Below are 18233 nucleotides of genomic sequence, written 5' to 3'. Positions count from 1 at the left end.
CCATGGAAATGACTTGACTTTCTTTGACAGAAATAAGAGGGACGATCTCCCCACTTTCTTAAAGACCTCTGTCTGCCAAAACAGCAACTAACATTAAAATGGTAGTCTCTTAAAGTTACTATTTACTGAGGATTCTACTGACCCCAAAGATACCACCAGTATCGAGTTGCAGAATGTCCAAGACTGGGGACGCCTCTGGGTTAAATATTAACCTCAACAGGCCACTACCAAGAAGACTAGGGAAAGGAAGGTCTACGTGAAGTCACTGGTTGATGTCTGAAGAAATGATGGAACTTCTGAAGAGCACATTGTCCTAGCCTCTGCTACTATCTGCCTTCCATGTATCTAATGTAGAGACTTGGCAGATAGCACAAATGTTGAGTCTAGGGCCTCGAATGTTCCTCTCCTCCTGGGAGGACAGGAAGACTTTTTGTTCCTTGCTAGGGCAGCACCTTCTTTTATTCCCCCCCCCCCCCATCCTACTCAGCCAGCTACAGATTCCTTATAACGCTGGTGGGAGCTGAACTTTTTTAACCATGTCATGTCCCAAGATCATATTTCCCCACTCCCAAAAGATGCTGAGGAGTCAAAAATAGCACACACTTAACTTCCACAAACAGATAACCCCAGAATGGACTTCCCACACCCAGCAAGTGAAGAGCTTCCCAGGAGACGTTTTAGATAAAACAGTGAAGGCGAGAAGCAAGGAGTAAGAGAAGGAGGCAGGAGGCTTACAGAATGGGGTGTGACTTAATGCCTTCTAGGCACTCAGGTAACCAGACACAGAGGCAATCTGCCTGCTCTATTTCAATTTTAATTCTTTATTACTTAGTAAGTTGAATATCTAGTTGGTAGAAGAGCTGACATATTTAAATCATCCCAGTTCCTGCCACCTGTGAAGTTAACATAGTTTGGCCAAAAGAACAATAAAACCAATGGTAAAACTGAGAAATTTAAACTGTTTAGACATTTGAATTATCCCCATATGTACTCTCAACTATCTATGTCTGGTGTATATTAAACGATTATGCAAATTTAAGGTATAAAACTAACCAACTACTTCTTTTTATACACAGTTTGAGTGCAGAGATTAATAGTCCAATTTCTCAAATAATGAAAAATCAACACATATGAACTAATCTGTCACATAATAACCACTCAAGAGGATTTTGAAGAAGTTAGAACTTTATGAAAAAATTTATGTGCAATTTAATATGCAATTTAATTTACTTTTCTGGGAAGAGTACATGACAATTTTCTATGACTTATTGCCCTGAAAAAGTATGTGCTATTATTTTTAATCTGTATTAAATATTGAACACATATTGAATTCATAGCCCTTACATTATGCAATTTCATACTTTTCCTAAATACATAATGGTCTTTGCCATAATTATTGATTATTTAAGGCAATGAAAAAGAAAAATATGAAAATGTTTATTTAGTACATTAACAATGTCCTTGAGTACTGGTATCTATTTTTATGGGGAAAATTCTCATTCATTTTTCTTAATAATATGTTTGTTTTCTTAATGATGTTTCCTTCTAAGGATATTTACTTTAAGAAAAATATAACTCTTCACAAATATGAGCCAAAGAGATTTTTAACTTTTTAAAAGTTTCAATCAATCATAATACTGTCAGGGAGTACTAACCCCACTGCCAGAAAATTCAGATCTTCTTATATATAAAGTGCTTATTTATTTGAAAAATAGGCCATTAAAGTGACAGATGAGTGTTGAGATGAATTATGAGATACCTATAGAATGTTTTCTAAGGAATTATGGTGGCAGGCTGGATAAAGAGATGAAACATGATAAAAATCTAAATAATGAGTGAATGTTTGACATTGACACAGCTCAAGGCCAAATAAATTACTTCCACCCAGAATTTTTAATTTACATTCTTGGCCCTCAAGCAAAATGTCATAAAGTAAGAGAAGACATGAAGTGCCTCTCTGGACTTAATTTGATCCACAAAGAAGAACTTGGTGACAATGTTGGAATGATAGAAACAGGAAAAAGTGACCATGTCATCTTGGAGTTCATCAGAGTAAGAAAATGAGGTGCTGAACATTTCTGGACACACATTCCAGAGCATGTCAAAAAGTCCCAGGAGAATAAGTATATGCCAACAGCCAGAGGCGTAAAAGAAAAATGACTCGCAGAGATCAAAGATCTTAAGCAATGACATTCTGACTATAACTTTAAACAATTCAAGTAAGAGGTGGGGTTGGAGTTGAGGGGATGGACATCAGGAGGAACCAGCTGTGTGGGGAGCTCTCTGACAATCCCAGGCTTTTAGAGACCTAAGTCAAATGAGGGTGGTGAGCAAAGGTAAGTACAGACAACAGCATGACCTGTTTGAAATAACGTGAAGGACATCAAGGACTGAAGGGAGCAGAGACCTGAAGACACAGAAAGTGAGGTGAACAACACATATTGTTTAAAACTCTCTGAATTAAGAAATAGAAGAAAATAGTTGTTGCCTATTAATACACTATAGGTCACATTTTGCAAACCATGAATGTATGTTATTTCCTCCATTTTTCTAGAGGATAAAAGGAGGTGCAAAGAGACAGACACTGTGATACATTTCATAAGTGGTGGAACAGAGATTTCAAAATAGTTAAGGACATGTATTCCTTACCTAAGTCTCTTCCCACAGAGGAATGTCATTTGATCCTGGCCTGCTTCTCTCTCATTCCTCCTCTGTTGTGGTAGAAGAACAAATACATAATTGGTAAGTTTGAAAAATTTTGTGCTGACCAGCCTCTTCCTCTCTTGTGTCTCTACATGTCTTCAGATACTCTCAACCTTGAGGTATCTTGGAGGTGAAGACCTTGCTTCCTCGGAGATACTCTGCAGTGGTCCAGAACTGTCTGCAACTGACTAACAAGGTCTATCAGGTCCTGGGGTGCTGCTCCATCTCACTAGCTACCAGAAATATCAAATTCTCAGATATTAGCTCTATCAATCATAAAGATGGTATGTTTGTTTCCTATCAGACTCACCAATTCTGCTTTCATTTCTCTTCTGGTTCCAAATACAGGTTTCTTAATGACCTCAATAGAGCCACATTTTGTTATGACCTCAAATCTGAGCTCCTATCCACTAAAGAATACCACTTTGCTGATGTTTTGCATAAGGTGGAATAAGGCTTACAGATGACAAAGAGAACTTCTAGGTTATTTTGTGACTGCCTTTTCCAGAATATTGAGGATTTATTTTTTTTAAGTTAGAAATGGCAAAACAAGAATAAGAGAAAATTAGAAATCAAGACAAGATAGGAAATAAAAATCCTCTTAAATTCTTTGAGTAAAATCAAGTTCTCAGACCCAGAAAATGAAATCATAGCCTAATTAAACAGCTTAGTTAACCACCAAGGAGCCACTGTCAATCATAGTTGAGAAATCACAGAGCATGGAAAAATGTCTCTAGAAAATCAGAATGGGAAAATGTCCCCAGCCTTCAAAAAGCTAAAATATGGTAAAATTTCAAAAATTATAATCAGTAGGCTTGACATTAGCCTTCAGGAAATTTATAGAACAGGTTTGTGAGAAAATAATGTAAAAACTATAGTTAAGTCCACTAAAAACAAAAAAAGTGAGTTACTTCAAACTCATCTATTACCATTTCACATAAGTTGACTTGTACTTATCAATAAATAATTTTAAAAACTATAGCACAACTTTATTTCAGAAAAACAGTGGACTGAGACTTTCACTATATACTTGATGTAATGGTAGAAAGGAGATGCATGGTTATGCTGTTAAATAGCTTGAAAGTTGGAAGATCCATTGAGTGAATGTGAATGTGAGGTGGTTGGGGAATTGGCCACCTTCTAAAAACTAAATGTATTATTTAAGTAGCACTCGAAGAAGAAAAGCTACCAAACTGTGGAAAGAAACATTCCCATTGACCCTTCAATATTCAAACCATATTTTGACTTTGTGTGAGATTATGGATACCACAGATTAAAAGAGATATTAACAAATAGAATTTTTAGAAAGCAGCAAACAAAGTTAAAGATGTCAGGTCAATTTGAAAAAGATTGACGGAGCTTAGAATTATATTCTGGAAAGGAAGAGACAATGATGAACATGCAGACTGGCTTTCAAGTCAATCAGCTATTTGAAGTCTCAGATTTTTCTTATATAAAGTGAAGGGGCTTAAAATTAATAAGGTTTTTATGATCGCTTGTCTCAAATGATATGCTGATTCTCTCTGAACATTTGAAAAGTTGTGATCAAGGGCTAAAGAATCTGCTCTCTAGAAGTCCAAATTAGAGTCAAGGAGTAACCGCTACAAAAAGATGAATGTTTAACTGAACATGAACAAATTTTCCAACAATCAGATTCATCCTGGAACAGTGGGTGTTGATTGCTAGTAAGCAAACCCATGAATTTTCAAGCCATTTTCTAAGTAGTGGCTGTACAACAACAGTAACAGTGATTTTTTTTTTTGCACTTTTGTTATTATTTAATTATAGTATGTTAAATATCTACTCCATGCTAGGCTCCTAGTGGAGCAGCTGACATTTGATATATATAATGAGCTTCCGTCAGAATGGCCATAGCAAGGAGCTCCTCAGAAGCTGGAGGATGGTGTTGGTCAATGGTATTGAAAATTGAAGACAGAGTATGTTAAAGCACAGATTACTCAGACATTTAATTTAGTGGGTCCCTTAGAGTTTCTGATTTCATAGGTCTGGAGCTGATCCCAACAATTTGTATTTTCAGCAAGTTTTTCAGTGATATAAATGTTGTTGGCCCAGGATCACAGGTTGAGAATCACTGTTTAGACTATTTCCAATTTTCATTTTAATGCTGAGATTTTAAGTTTCAGTTTATTACCCTGCTCCCCCACAGCAATACCTTAAAAGAGGAAGATATTTTTAAAAACATCTATCACTGAGAAATATCAATTAGTTTAACCTTTAAGTCATTGTGTTCTACGTTTCCCTCACTACTTCTTTCTTAAACTTCTGGTTTTCATTTTTTTTTAAAATTGAGTCAAAATGTTGTATTTCTCAGTAGAGGAAAGGGCAAGTTTCCCTCTTTTCCTTTCTTTCTTTCTTTTTTTTTTTTTTCTTTCTTGCTACAATTTCTCTTCATTATGCCATTTCAGACAATCTTATTGTTCTCTCCCAGGATCTGAGGATTAACAACACACATTACAAAAATTAGTTAATGCTATAAAATAAATTGTTACTAGTACTATGTAATGAAAATATTTTTTAAATGTTTTAAAACTCTAGAAAGACAAAATTTTTGGTTGAAATGAGCACAGGAGTGGATATTTACAGATGAAAAGATGGTGTGTGTGTGTGTGTGTGTGTGTGTGTGTGTGTGTGTGTGTATACATACATATATTCCAAAACATAGGAAAGTTTCATCCCTACTTGCTTTTGATGACTTTTCCCTGCTATTTTTAATGCTTTTACTATTTGAATTTTGCAGCACCCCAGGGGTCTTTAGCTATTTCAAGAGATGTCATTCAATTCTGAAAAGTTCCTCAAAATAATATGGTAAGTCATTTCAATTGAGAAAATACATATTTACAGTACAGAAATTTTCCAGCGTGGCAAAGAGGAATGTGTAGAATTGAAATAAACAAAATAACTTGAAATTACTAAGAGGATATTTAAGTTTCCGTTCCATGCTTTTTCCTAAAGGAATTGCAAAGTGATTGTGTTCTATGCCCACAGAATCTTGGCATCTAAATCAAACATAAAATGCCCCACATGTTTTAAAATGAAAGGAAAAACACCCACATTTTCCAGAATTTTCAATTATTTCATGAACAGATTATCTAAAATGGCTGAAAGCCCTGATGTTTGTTTCTTTCATTTGAGACTGTGTTTTCATACTTATTGGTAAAAAGCTGATGTCTTAAGAATTCCATTCAATTAATGTTAAAGGTGCCACTAGGACAAGCTGGAAACAGGTTCACAGCCCTTTGCAAAAGAAAGCTTCTTCTCCAAATCAATGCAAAATATGTTTTCTCTTAACACTTTTCCTAAAGTTGAGAGGAGGAGAGTGTGTTGGAGTTAAAAGGGCTTCTGGAGCTCTAAGTAAAGAGAATTGGAATATTCACATAATTATATCGACTAGGTGCTAACAAAAATTTGATTTTTAAAAATAATATTCCCTGCTAATTGTATGTGAGGAGGAAAAGAAGAATCATGTTCTTATTAAACACCAAATGCCTTCTTGTTCTTCACTATAAATGAGCAGCAGAGGGACATATGGAGGATCTCAGGTACCTGACGACTGGGCGTGTGTGCTGAGTGAAGAGAGTAAGGCCTGACTCAGAGGCTACCACTGCCATCCCTTGTTCCTGGGTCCACTCCTGGTAACCAGCTCTTACTGGGTGCATCATGGGTACAACACTTTCTACTCCAGTATTTCTCAACCCTTAAAGAATAACAGTTTTTCATAAATGTAAACATCTTGTTCACACTTCACCAGAAATTACAACATATTCTTCAGGATGTTGAGAATGTCTGTGTCATGACCTGCATCAGACATGTCATTGGTAGGGCCCAGTATGAAATAAATATGCAGGGCCCCTTATTCCAAAACCATTAAGAATTTCAAAGCATTCAACCCAGGTTGAAGACTTTCTAAACTTGGAAGCCCTGGGCATTCTGAGCAGATCACACTCCAGAGAGCTGACACTGATCTTGATTCTTTACCTTCTGTTATTCCTGCAACTGATCCTATTGCCCAATTCTGATTCCTAAGAGCAAGAATATGTTTGGTTAAGGTCAGCATTCATTCCAGGGAGTGTTACCAGCTCCTGGCAGCCTATTCATTGGAAATCACTTGGTCAGTTAAGTGTGTCAGAACCAAGCAGTTATGTGTGGGTGGGGTGGGGCTTGGGATGGGAGTAGAGAATGGGCCTACTAGCACAGGACATGACAATCAATGCAGCAGGGACAGTGGACAGGGCAGTTTTCCTTAGGAGGAGACAAGGGTAAGTATGCAATCATCACTGATATTGTGAATATAAAACATAGCAATATGCATTTCCAATTTGAGCCTCATGGCTATGAATGTAAAATGTAATAATATTTCAGAAGAAAGTTTAGGGGAAAACAAATGAAATAGTGGCCTAAACAAATGCAGTGAAAAATAATTGTTATTGGCATTATAACTAAACTGAAACCCCATACAAGATCTCAAACAGCGCGAGACTAAAAAAAAGTTATGTAACACGTAAGTCAGGGCATTACCTTAGAGGCGCCTGTTCAGGATGACTATTACTGCAAACTAAATAGCAGATTTCTATGCTCTGAGGGCAGATAGACACCAGGGATTGCGTCTGTTCAAACATACAGAGGAAATTGGTACTAGAACTGGATGAGAGCCAAGGGACGATCTGTTTAATAGGCTGTGGCTTGTGATATCTCTAATCTGTTGATGAAAGAACATGTTTCCTTTGAAAACAAAAAGAATTTTCTAGTGCTCTCCTGAGAAGAGTTTCTACTGCTCTTGTTTCTGCCAGTAACTGGGAATGATGGTCCTATTCTAGGTTATCATCTCTCAGATCACACCAGATCCTCTTTGGGGCTTAAAAACTCATTCTCCAATTTTTTCCCCTGGAGAATTTTTTTTTTTTTCTTTTCTAATTAGTAGTGCTCTCCTTTCAATTCAACTACTGAATGTAGTTTGGGGTTTTTAAAAGCAAGTTCTACCTTTTGTCATCTTTTATCCTCTTCCTTTTTCCCACTTAAGTTAAATTTTATAGTCTATACAATAATTTAAGTTGGTCACATTAAAGATTTTGAATACCAATAATGACATCAATAGCTTTTAATATTTAGGATTTTTCCCCTGTGTGTATATGAATCTTTCTGTGTATGCTTAAAGATTACTTAGATTTATAATAGTATAAAGAAAGTACAAATTGCAAATAGGAAGAGTTATGCCCAATAGAAACTTCCAAAACATTCCCATGTGATAAATAATACAAACCAAGTTAATTATTAAAAAGGAACCTTCATTTTATTCATTTCCTAATAAGAATCAGGAATATAAACATCTGAAAAGCTTGGTCTGAGGAAAACTAAAAAGGCAGTCACCAGCACTGTGAGTGGTTTGGGTGTTTGTTTAGGCTGGGGATTGTCTGCCCCAGCAGTCTCGGTGGGCAATCACCTGCCTAATTCTGTTATGTCCTGATGACTTACATTTGCCCAAAACACTGTACTACAGACACATTCTAGTTGGGCAGATACAAGGTCTTTACAGACATGGTGGCAATCCTCAAATGAAAATGATTCTACTAACTCCTCTCTAAGTACTCATTTGAAGAAAGTATGCTTGTGTGTGTGTGTGTGTGGGTGTGGGTGTGTGTGTACTCACAATGTGTTTGTGTACTTACCCAGCTAGTATAATGTAGAAAACAAGATTCTTGACACTTGTTTATAGGCAAAAGCAATTCCAAAATTCCTTAGTCTTTTATAATATCAGCTACTGCACAGAAAGAAATCAGATACTTTAGAGGAAATAGAATAATAAACATCCTTAAGATATTAGTCTTTCTTTTTCATCCTTTGAAAATCAATTGGATTCTTGAACTTTCCATTTTGATACAACACACTAGGACAAAAACAAAGAAGGCATCAGAAAAGGTAAGATTTCAAAAATGTGTGGTACAGACTCCTTCAGCAGTCCTTAATGCGGGTACATGAGGGCTTTTGCCTCACAGGTACTCATTGATAGAGTGTATCAGTATAGGTTTTAAAAAGCCATTCATTTCATGAAGAACAAAATCTTAATGGGGTTTTCTGTTAGAAGAATCGATATCTTTTTTAGTTTTGTAGGTTAAAGCTCGCAGAATCAAATTTTAATTGCTAGTTTGTCAAGAAAGAATAAGAAAACAAATTTCTTGGGTCTCCAGATTGGAATCAGTGGAACTTTGAATATTTCCAAAAGCATACTATTTGAATTTTGCATAAAATTAGTAGAACCACAATTCCTGATGATCAGAAATTCATTTTGCACTTTGGCTAATATGACCCTGTGTTTTATTTTCCTGACACAGTCATGGCTTGTGCTTGTTATTTTAGAATCCTATTGGATTTAGCATTGGTCTGGAGTGCTTCTTTAAAAGGATTTTTAATGATGCCTTTCTAAGTTACGTTAAAATAAGCCAGGATAAGTTCAATAAACCTCCATTCGGTACTTCCAGCTGCCAATGCTATGAGCTGGTAACAAAACACATGTATACTATCAAAGTGAACACTTAGCACATGGATAAATGTGAAGGATGACCAGTCATAATTCATTCTTCTTTGGCTTACCCTTTCTGGGTGCAAGGCAGTTAAGACCTCTGTATCAACTATCTATTGCTACACACTAACCCGTCCCAAACTGAGAGGCTTAATTGTACTTCTCACAATTCTGTGGATTGACTGGGTGTTTCTTCCACTGATCTTATCTGGGCTTACTCAGGTGGCTGAATTTAGTTGGTTTAGATGAATTCATTCACTCTAGCCTTGGTACTGACTTTGAGCTGGCAAGTTTTGATAATAATGTGGCCTCTGATATGGACTTCTTCACAGTCTGATAGTCTAAGGGTTGCAAGGTGGAAGCCATAAGATTCCAGAACTCACGTAGTATTTTCACCATATTTTATTGGTTAAAGGAAGGCATAAGGTCACTCCATATTAAAGAGAATATAAAAACAGATTCTAAACCAGGCGTAATGATGAACACCTGTAATTCTAGCCGAGGTAGGAGGATCAAAAATTTGAGGCCAGCCTAGGCAATTTATCAAGATTTTATCCCAAAATAGAAAATACAAATGTGGGTCTGGGGATATAGCTCAGTTGGTAGAGTGCTTGCCTCGCGGGCACAAGGCCCTGGGTTAAATCCCCAGCACAGCAAAATAAATAAATAAATTAAATTAAAATGTGTAATGTTTAATCTGAATTGTCAATCTGATTGGATTAAGAGACACCTAAGATTGAGAGTCTGGGTGTGTCAATGAGGGTATTTCTAGGAATGGTTGGCATGTGGGACAGGAACTAAAGCATAGACCACCCTGTGTGTGGGCAGCACTGTCCAATAGGTTGGACTTGTATGGAGCAAACTTTGGAAGAGCAAGGAAGCAGCAGATGAAGCTCGATATTTCTTTAAGGAGTTCTTGATTGTTGCTTCAATTCCCTGGGTACATCAGACTACAGTTCCTTCACTCTTCCAAAGTGAATTCTGCCAGTGACTCTCCAAGGAATATCCAGGCCTTTGATCAGGTCTGGGGTAGCCATCATTGATCCTTCTTGTTCTGAGGTTTCAACCTCTTGGACTGCACAGCTACTGGTTCCTCAAGTCCTCCAGCCTGCAGACAGCCATTCTGGGACAATTCAACTTCTGGTAGTGTAAGTCAATCTAATAAATCCCCTTTTTATAATTATATATAAAATCATATATATGTATATATATATATATATCCAGTTGGTTCTGTTCCTCTAGAGGACCTAATACAGAAGAACAGGGGATGTAGCTAAATGATAAGATGCCTCTGGGTTCAATCTTCAGTACCAAAAAAACAAAAACAAAAAAACATAAGAGAAAACCAGATTCTGTTTCTTTTTTGTTTGTTTGTTTGTTTGTTTTGTGTTTTTTGTGGATTGAACCCAGGGCCTTGTGTTTGCAAGGCAAGCACTTTATCGACTGAGCTATCTCCCCAGCCCCAGATTCTGTTTCTTGATGGAGGATGACAATGTTCCATTGTAGAGGGCATTTACACAGAAAGTCATGCTTTGCTTAATTGGAGACCATTATTATAATGATTTACCACACTTACCTTTAAAAGATAGCACACATGGCTCTTGCTGATAAAATGTACATGATTGGATGCACATACTTGGGGATAGCCACCTCCTTGTTCTCTAGTGGCAGAAGGAGCAGTATTTGACACTGTTAGCCTTAGTGGTCACTTGATGTACTAGCTGGTTGTGCCTGATTAGTACAAAGTCAGATGCACAAAGCTATCAGACCTATGTCCCATTGGGTAGCAACAATCTATTATTGTGCAATATAGTATCTTATTAGGCAATAAATCTAATATTTATTGTTAGACATGAAATATGTGTGAAAAATAGAAACTGAGCAGTTCTACAAATATTTTTTGTAATGTTTTTCTCTTTTGCAGCAAACATTTAAAAAGTAAAGACCATTTTAAAAATTCATGATTATGATGAATGGGTGACTTACACAAAATACTTCTTTATCTTCCTCAACCACCACTGGGGCCACAGTGACATCATCAATTATTTAGAAACTAGAAGATACACGTGTGATGAAGTATCTACCTAAAAAATTAGTAGTATTTTACAACTATTGTGCTCAGAGATGATGATTTACACATGGAACTACACTGGTGTGTTTATATATGACTTCATAAAGCATGACTTTTCATTAGAACAAATAAGCACTTTATTCAAATATAAAAGCTTTGTAGTATGTATGAGAAATGAAGCATTAATTATTAATATGTTGGTTACATACTAGAAAAAAGAAGTGCAAACAGTCAAATGACACCATGTGATACTGCTGTATCATCATGCTTTAGTTAATTCCGTTGACAATTTTATGTTTTCTTAAATTTATGGAAACAAAGTATTTTAGAGTTTTATTCTATCAAAACCAAAATATATCTTTGAGAATAGTAAGTCAATTTAAAAGTTCACCATTGAAGATAGAAATAACTTCTTTTACAATGAAGACACAAAACACAAATTTTGGCAAATATGGTATCATGGAAAAATATTTTTACTAAATTAAGAAACACAGAAATGTACTTGGAATTTATTTATTTTAGCAAGGATAATATTAAAAATTCACATGATAGCATGTGAGTTCTCTGGTAGCATCCCATCAGAAATTGGACTTTTAAAATGTTTGTTTCTTCGAAAATACTGTTTTAAGTCAAACTAATATTCACCATAGTATTAGACCTTTGTGAAAATGTCTTTATAATTAATCAGGGTTGTGTTCTGTTCAATTAGATATTTTTGTTTTAACTTTCAGAAAAGTTTTATTTATGCCAAAGAAAGAAAATTCTTGGTAGCAACATCAGTATTTAATCAAAAACATAATCTAAAGTTTATCATATTATTGGTATTAATTCTAATGAGTCCAACATTGCATTTAATGTTGATAAAAGTTGGAGGTATGAAATAAAATTGAAAAGACCTATAATATTATATTTCATAATTTCTCAGGTTAATAATGGGAAGCAACTTATTGATAAATTTTGTCTTATAAAATATTTATTGAAGAAATATACTCTACATTCAAGCAATACTTGTGGAACTATTTAGACATTTAACATAAAAAAATTGAATTGACATTTTACTCTACTTGATTACTTTCCTCTGAATTTACCCATATACAAGCACCTAAAAAAAGAACATTTTCCATATTAAAAAGATCATGGTCTATAGAAAGTACTAACTGAAGATACAATTCGAAGATATGAATTTGAAACTTGATAATTTCAGGCCTTATTATGTGAAAAAGAGACTATGTTGAACAACTTTTTTCAGAAGATGTTATTAATAAAGAGAATCAAGTAAATTATATGAACATATGACAAATATTATCTGATTTTGTGTCCTTAATGTTCAGGTAATTTGTATAAAATTATTTAATGTACATTGATGTAATATATATTAATACTGTATTCAATTTGTAAATTTTTTTTGGCTTTTAGTGAAAGGTTTTGCTTTTTTTTCTTTTTTTTATTTAGTTTTTAATTTTTTACAGACTGCATTTTGATTCATTGTACACAAATGGGATACATAATTTCGTTTCTATGGTTGTACACAATGTAGATTCATACCATTCATGTAATCATACATGTACATAGGGTAATGATGTCTGTCTCATTCCATCGTTTTTCATACCAATTTGTAAATTAATTTATAATAAATACCAAATATATTGTAATAAAATAATAAAACTATCATGACAAATACATTAATAAAATATTAATTTGTATTTGTATTATAGATTTATTATATGCATAATATATTCTACGAATATATTTATTTCAAAAACCTTTCAAATATTTTATAGGTCCACCAGCATAATAAAACCAGTTTCTTGTTCAATAAGTAAATATTACAAAAATAATAGTTTAAATTATTTTCATGGATTCCTTTTTTAAAAATTTTTATTTTTAGTGTAGATGGATACAACATCTATATTTTATTATTTATTTATTTTTTATGTGGTGCTCAGGATCAAACTCAGTGCCTCAGACATGCTAGGCAAGTGCTCTACCACTGAGCCACAACCCCAGCCCTGCACGGATTCCTTTTAATGGAAAAAAATTTTCTTTACTTAGGTAATAATGAATCAATCACTTTATCTATGGTTGTTTTCACATTTGGTTCTGGTTATCTTCAAGTTCACTTCTCTCTAAACTCTAAAAATGAATCCTTTTTTCAGGAAAATAATAATCTATTGCTTCCTTTGGTACTTCACCAGTCTTCATACATATAAACTGACAAACCCAAACTCTGATTCAAGTATTAGTGTTAGTAGCTTTCAGGTGTTCAAAAACTTGAAATTGTCTTTTATGTCAAAATGATATGAAGTATCAGTGTTCCAAAGCAATGACAATCATGCAAAGTAACAACCATAATTTGAAATTCTATGTATTATTGATGTTTCTTAACTCTCTAAGATCAAAGAAATTATATTTTTGGAATATAAGCATCAATGTAACACTGCCAAAAATCTGGCAGTCTGCAAATATGTATCATTGGTATTTATAATATATTTATATTATATAGTGTTGCCAAAAAGCTCAAAGTGATTTCACATACATTAGATTATTTATCCTCATCAGCATAGTGAGATTTTAAAGCCCAGTGTATCTATTCCCTTGAAATTAAGTCCCATGCTTCTTGTACATCTCCAGAAAAGCATGTCTAGTTATTTAAAACACGTTTTTCACATTTCGATCAATTATTTGGGGAAAAGAACAATTTTAACTTCAAATTATCTAGATAACTCAGACTATGAAATGGCAGATATAACCTTTACTCAAACATCTCTAACAACCTGTATTCCCACTAATATTGCCAAGACAACACATCTGTTTCTAACATTTGGGAATAAGTAACTTATTTAATTTTGTCCAATGTGCTCATTATGAAAGACACCCTTATTCAGAACTTCCATTATGTAACTATTAGCATTTGTGCTGCAAAGGTACGGATATGGATTTGAAACTAAATTAAATCTAGAAAGATTTATAGTCTCACAGGAAAGACAAGACGTTCACTCTGATAGCTTTAGTATTGGTTAGAAATGGCAAAGAGACAGATGGGAAGAACAGATGAAAGACTGGAGGTTCAGATGAGGAAGGCTTACACTAGCTTGAGATAATAATCAAATCAAACTCATGACTTCCTCCCTTCCTTTATCCCTGTACTTACTTCTTCATCATTTAGGAGAATTTGGGGCATGTAAGTAATAAAGACACAATTTAAAATGTTCTAAGTTGTAAGGGGAATTCTACCCCACAAAATTAGTCCTCAGGTAGGGAAGCTCCAGAAGTAATTAACTCAGTGTCCCAATATCATGGACACCTTTTCTTGTCACTTTGCCTTTCTTATCACATCATTTCCTTTGTTCTCGTGGTCCCAAGACAACTGCAGCAACTTCAGGCTTTCCACTTTTTAATACCAATGTCCTAAGGCAGGAACAGAAATTCTGTCTCCCTCTTATATTTCTTTATAAGAACGAATATAGTCACCCGTGGCTTACCAACAGGGAGACTATTATGAGAAATGTATCCTTAGGTGATTTTGTTATTGTGTGAACATCAAGTGTACTTACACGAACTAAGATGCCTACCAGATCACTAGGCAATATAATCTTATGGAACTATTATGGCAATATGCAGTCCATAGATGACTAAATTTTTTCCAGACATCTTCCCTCTATTACACATCTCCTCTCATCTCATGGGCTTAAACTAGGTCACACAGCCCTTCCCCAAGCCAATCCTTGGCAATGGTTAAAGAGTACTATAGTTATTTTAAACAAATCTATATTATTGGAGAATAGTTATGCAGTGTAAGGTAAATAACCAAACAAATTTGAATCTTTCCCATTAAGAAAGAAGTAGCAGAGAGGTCAAACTTGGGATTGGCTAAGAGTGATAGACATTTCTCATACTATCTCTAAATTTGACATTTTCCCTAACATTCCTGTTTTATTTCTTGGTCCACTCCCCCCATACACAATTAATGAGCTCAAAATCCTAAAATGTTTTTTTGACAAGATTCTTTCAGTTGCCCCCACATCTTATTACCAAACATCATAAGGGTTACTTCCATGTCTTCAAAATACCAGGTTCCAGTTATAATATGTGCATGCCTTGAATGTCCCCTTAGGTCTCCTACCTAAAGGGGAGCCTAACAATTTATCAACTAAATCAGGACAATTTTGATATTAAAATAAGGTGCTATTAATAAATATATAAGGAAAATAGATATAAACTACAACCAACACAGGAAAACTAGAATGCAGACATAGCCACCCTTAACTCATCTCTTTTTTGTGTGTTTCTAGTTTTTACTTTTTCCAATTCAGTTTATACTGTCACTAAATCATTGTCTGGATCCCAGTCTTGGTCATGTTAAACACCTGTGAAAAAGCTTTCAAAATTTTTCTACTCATACTGAATTAAACATAAACCATCTACCCCAAGATTTAGGTTTTTTTTCTTTTCATATTATGGTTCCAAATTTAGGTTTCCTATCTTGTCTCTCATTTTTTTCTCAAAGTACAACAAAATCACAGCTATGTAATACCCTTCAACCCAAACAGGCTATCTATAATTCTCAAAGTGTCTTACCTGAACATGTTGCCTACTTTGGTTTTGTCCATTCATGATGCCTTTCCCTTCAATTTCAATATCATACTCCTTGTCTTAGGCCACCAAAAATGTCTCTACTTCTTAACAAGTCGGATGTAATTTTATGTTCCTTTATTTATGTGACTCATGGTTATAGCCATAGTGACTATGCTTTCAGAACAAAAACCAGAATTTGTAACCTGTTATGGGATGGACCCAAAACTGAGCATGTTAGACCATTTTTAATGGATATACTTGCTAATTTTCCTTACTCCACAATAGACCTATTAGTAGAAGTGAGTCTTATCTCTCTTGGAATGCATATTGCTTTCCATGTACCAGCTGCTCCATAAGCATATTTGAATAAATTTCCTAGTAAATAAATTATTATAATCACATAACTGTCACACATTTCTTCAATTGGTTTAAAAATCTATAATAACAAGAAAGTAAAAACAGCATTTATCTGTTGAAGGGGCAAAAGCTAGGTAGATATGAGACAATAGAGAGGCAGAACTTTTCTGTGTACCTTTTCATGCTTTTTAATATTTGGATTACTTGTGTGTATTGGTTATTAGTAATTAATTTTAAATTATAATATATATTTGGAAATGTGCCCTTTATTAAATTCTTTATATTTAATTTTTCTCTTTAAACACACACAAAAATGTTTATGGTTCAGTATTATATCTTCTTGGGAATTCCGCATACAGAATTTTTGAGAGTTGGCAGTCCAAGTAACAGAATGAGAAAAGACAACAATTACTCTAATAAATAGCTATCAAGATTTATTTTATTGTAAAAGAATACACTAAAAAAGTAAAATCAAAGGCTTCAGAGATACAGGCTTTCTTGAAAACAATTTTATCATGTTCTGATTAGGACTAAACAACCACAAGAAAGGGGGCACCAGTGACAGTGTTAAAAAGAACCAACAACCTCTGTTTTCTTTGACCTCTTTCTCCATTTTGCTTTTGAGATTTAATAATTCTTATAGATCTGGTTAATTAACTACATTAAGATATCCATTTATTGAATCAACCATATCTATTGATGCGTCTGTTAATTTTATCTATTTTACTGAGTCACAAGGTGCTTAGCTTAGTTAGCATTTCTGGAAGTAGCAGTGAGGATGTTTCTGGATGCAATTAGCATTTGAATTGGTGGACCCCAAAAGGAGATTGCCCTCCCCAGCCTGGAATATTCATCAACCAATTTTTTCAGAACAAAAAGTGGAGAGGGAGATTTCCGCTTTGTTTCAGGCTTCACTACTTGAGCAGGGACATCTTATCTTCTCCTGCCCTTGGAATAGGACTTAAACCATTGGCTTCCTTGGTTTTCAGGTTTTGTACTTGAATTTAATTACAGCACCAATTTTTCCTGGGCCTGGGCCTCAGGTTCCATAACAGCCTGAACTAACTCCTCATAATCTCATAATAATAAATCAATCTCTCTCTCTCCCAACCAATCTTTCTCTCTCTCTCTCCCTCTCCCTCTCTCTTTCTCTCTCTCTCTCTCTCTCCCTCTCTCCCTCCCCATGTGTGTGTATGTGTGTACCTGTTATTTATACTATTAGTTCTGTTTCTCTGACAAAACTAAACACACTCCATTATTCTATTGACAAATAGCAATTGTTTCTTCTGTCTCTGTTGTAAACAATGGAACAGTGCAGACAGAACCTGGTATATGTCCCATCTACACATGTGGATCTTCAGATCCAAGTGCAAGTGCATAACCCACCAACAGCCAGAAGCAGAGAATACATACATCAATGTCAACCATCTTTTCAAGTCCTTCACTGACCTATGAAAATACCTATTTTCATTTATACTGGGTTGTCATGGGAAGACAGGGAGACCCTTCCTATGTGTCCCCACATAAACCTGAATATTATGTTAGTGTATGTCCCAGAGCCTTCTGCCAACCTTGCAAGAGGCAGGGTTTTTGAACCAAATCTTGCTCACATCTGGATTCACTGCCCAACCTTAAAACTTCACTGTTTTCATACCTTCTTGAAAAATAAAATTACATATGAGTAAGTCCCAGAGTTTATTGTGCTTTAGCTGGTTAAATGGAGCATGGTCTTGTGAGAAGGGACAGATCAAATATATTGAAAATGTGCCACTGACTTCCTTTGTGACCACAGGAAAGTCATTTTGCCTTTCTGTGGCTTCATTACCTCATTTATGAAATGAAAGAACTTCTATTTGACTTCCTGTAAGTTTAACAAATAAAATGCCTGGAAGCATCAACATGGTATGATTTTGTTCAAGGGTAAATCTGTTGCTCTTACTTAATAAGCAGTCTTGCAAAAATCATCCTCCTTTACTCAGTTCTGCTTATGCT

At 34.8% G+C, this 18233-nt stretch overlaps 1 protein-coding gene across 1 annotated transcript in view; it reads left to right on the top strand.

Annotated features, from left to right (window-relative positions):
- TPBG (trophoblast glycoprotein) overlaps window positions 1–5575 on the top strand; it is a 105167-nt gene extending 99592 nt beyond the window's left edge. Inside the window, exons 3-4 of the transcript XR_013764911.1 lie at window positions 2806–2987; window positions 5462–5575. The gene's annotated coding sequence lies outside the window, so the exon portion shown is untranslated. The remainder of the gene's footprint in view (window positions 1–2805; window positions 2988–5461) is intronic.
- Window positions 5576–18233: the final 12658 nt, after the last annotated feature.

Source organism: Sciurus vulgaris, assembly GCF_902686455.1.
Source record: "Sciurus vulgaris genome assembly, chromosome: 7".
Lineage (NCBI taxonomy): Eukaryota > Metazoa > Chordata > Mammalia > Rodentia > Sciuridae > Sciurus > Sciurus vulgaris.
This window is presented reverse-complemented; position numbering and strand designations above follow the sequence as displayed.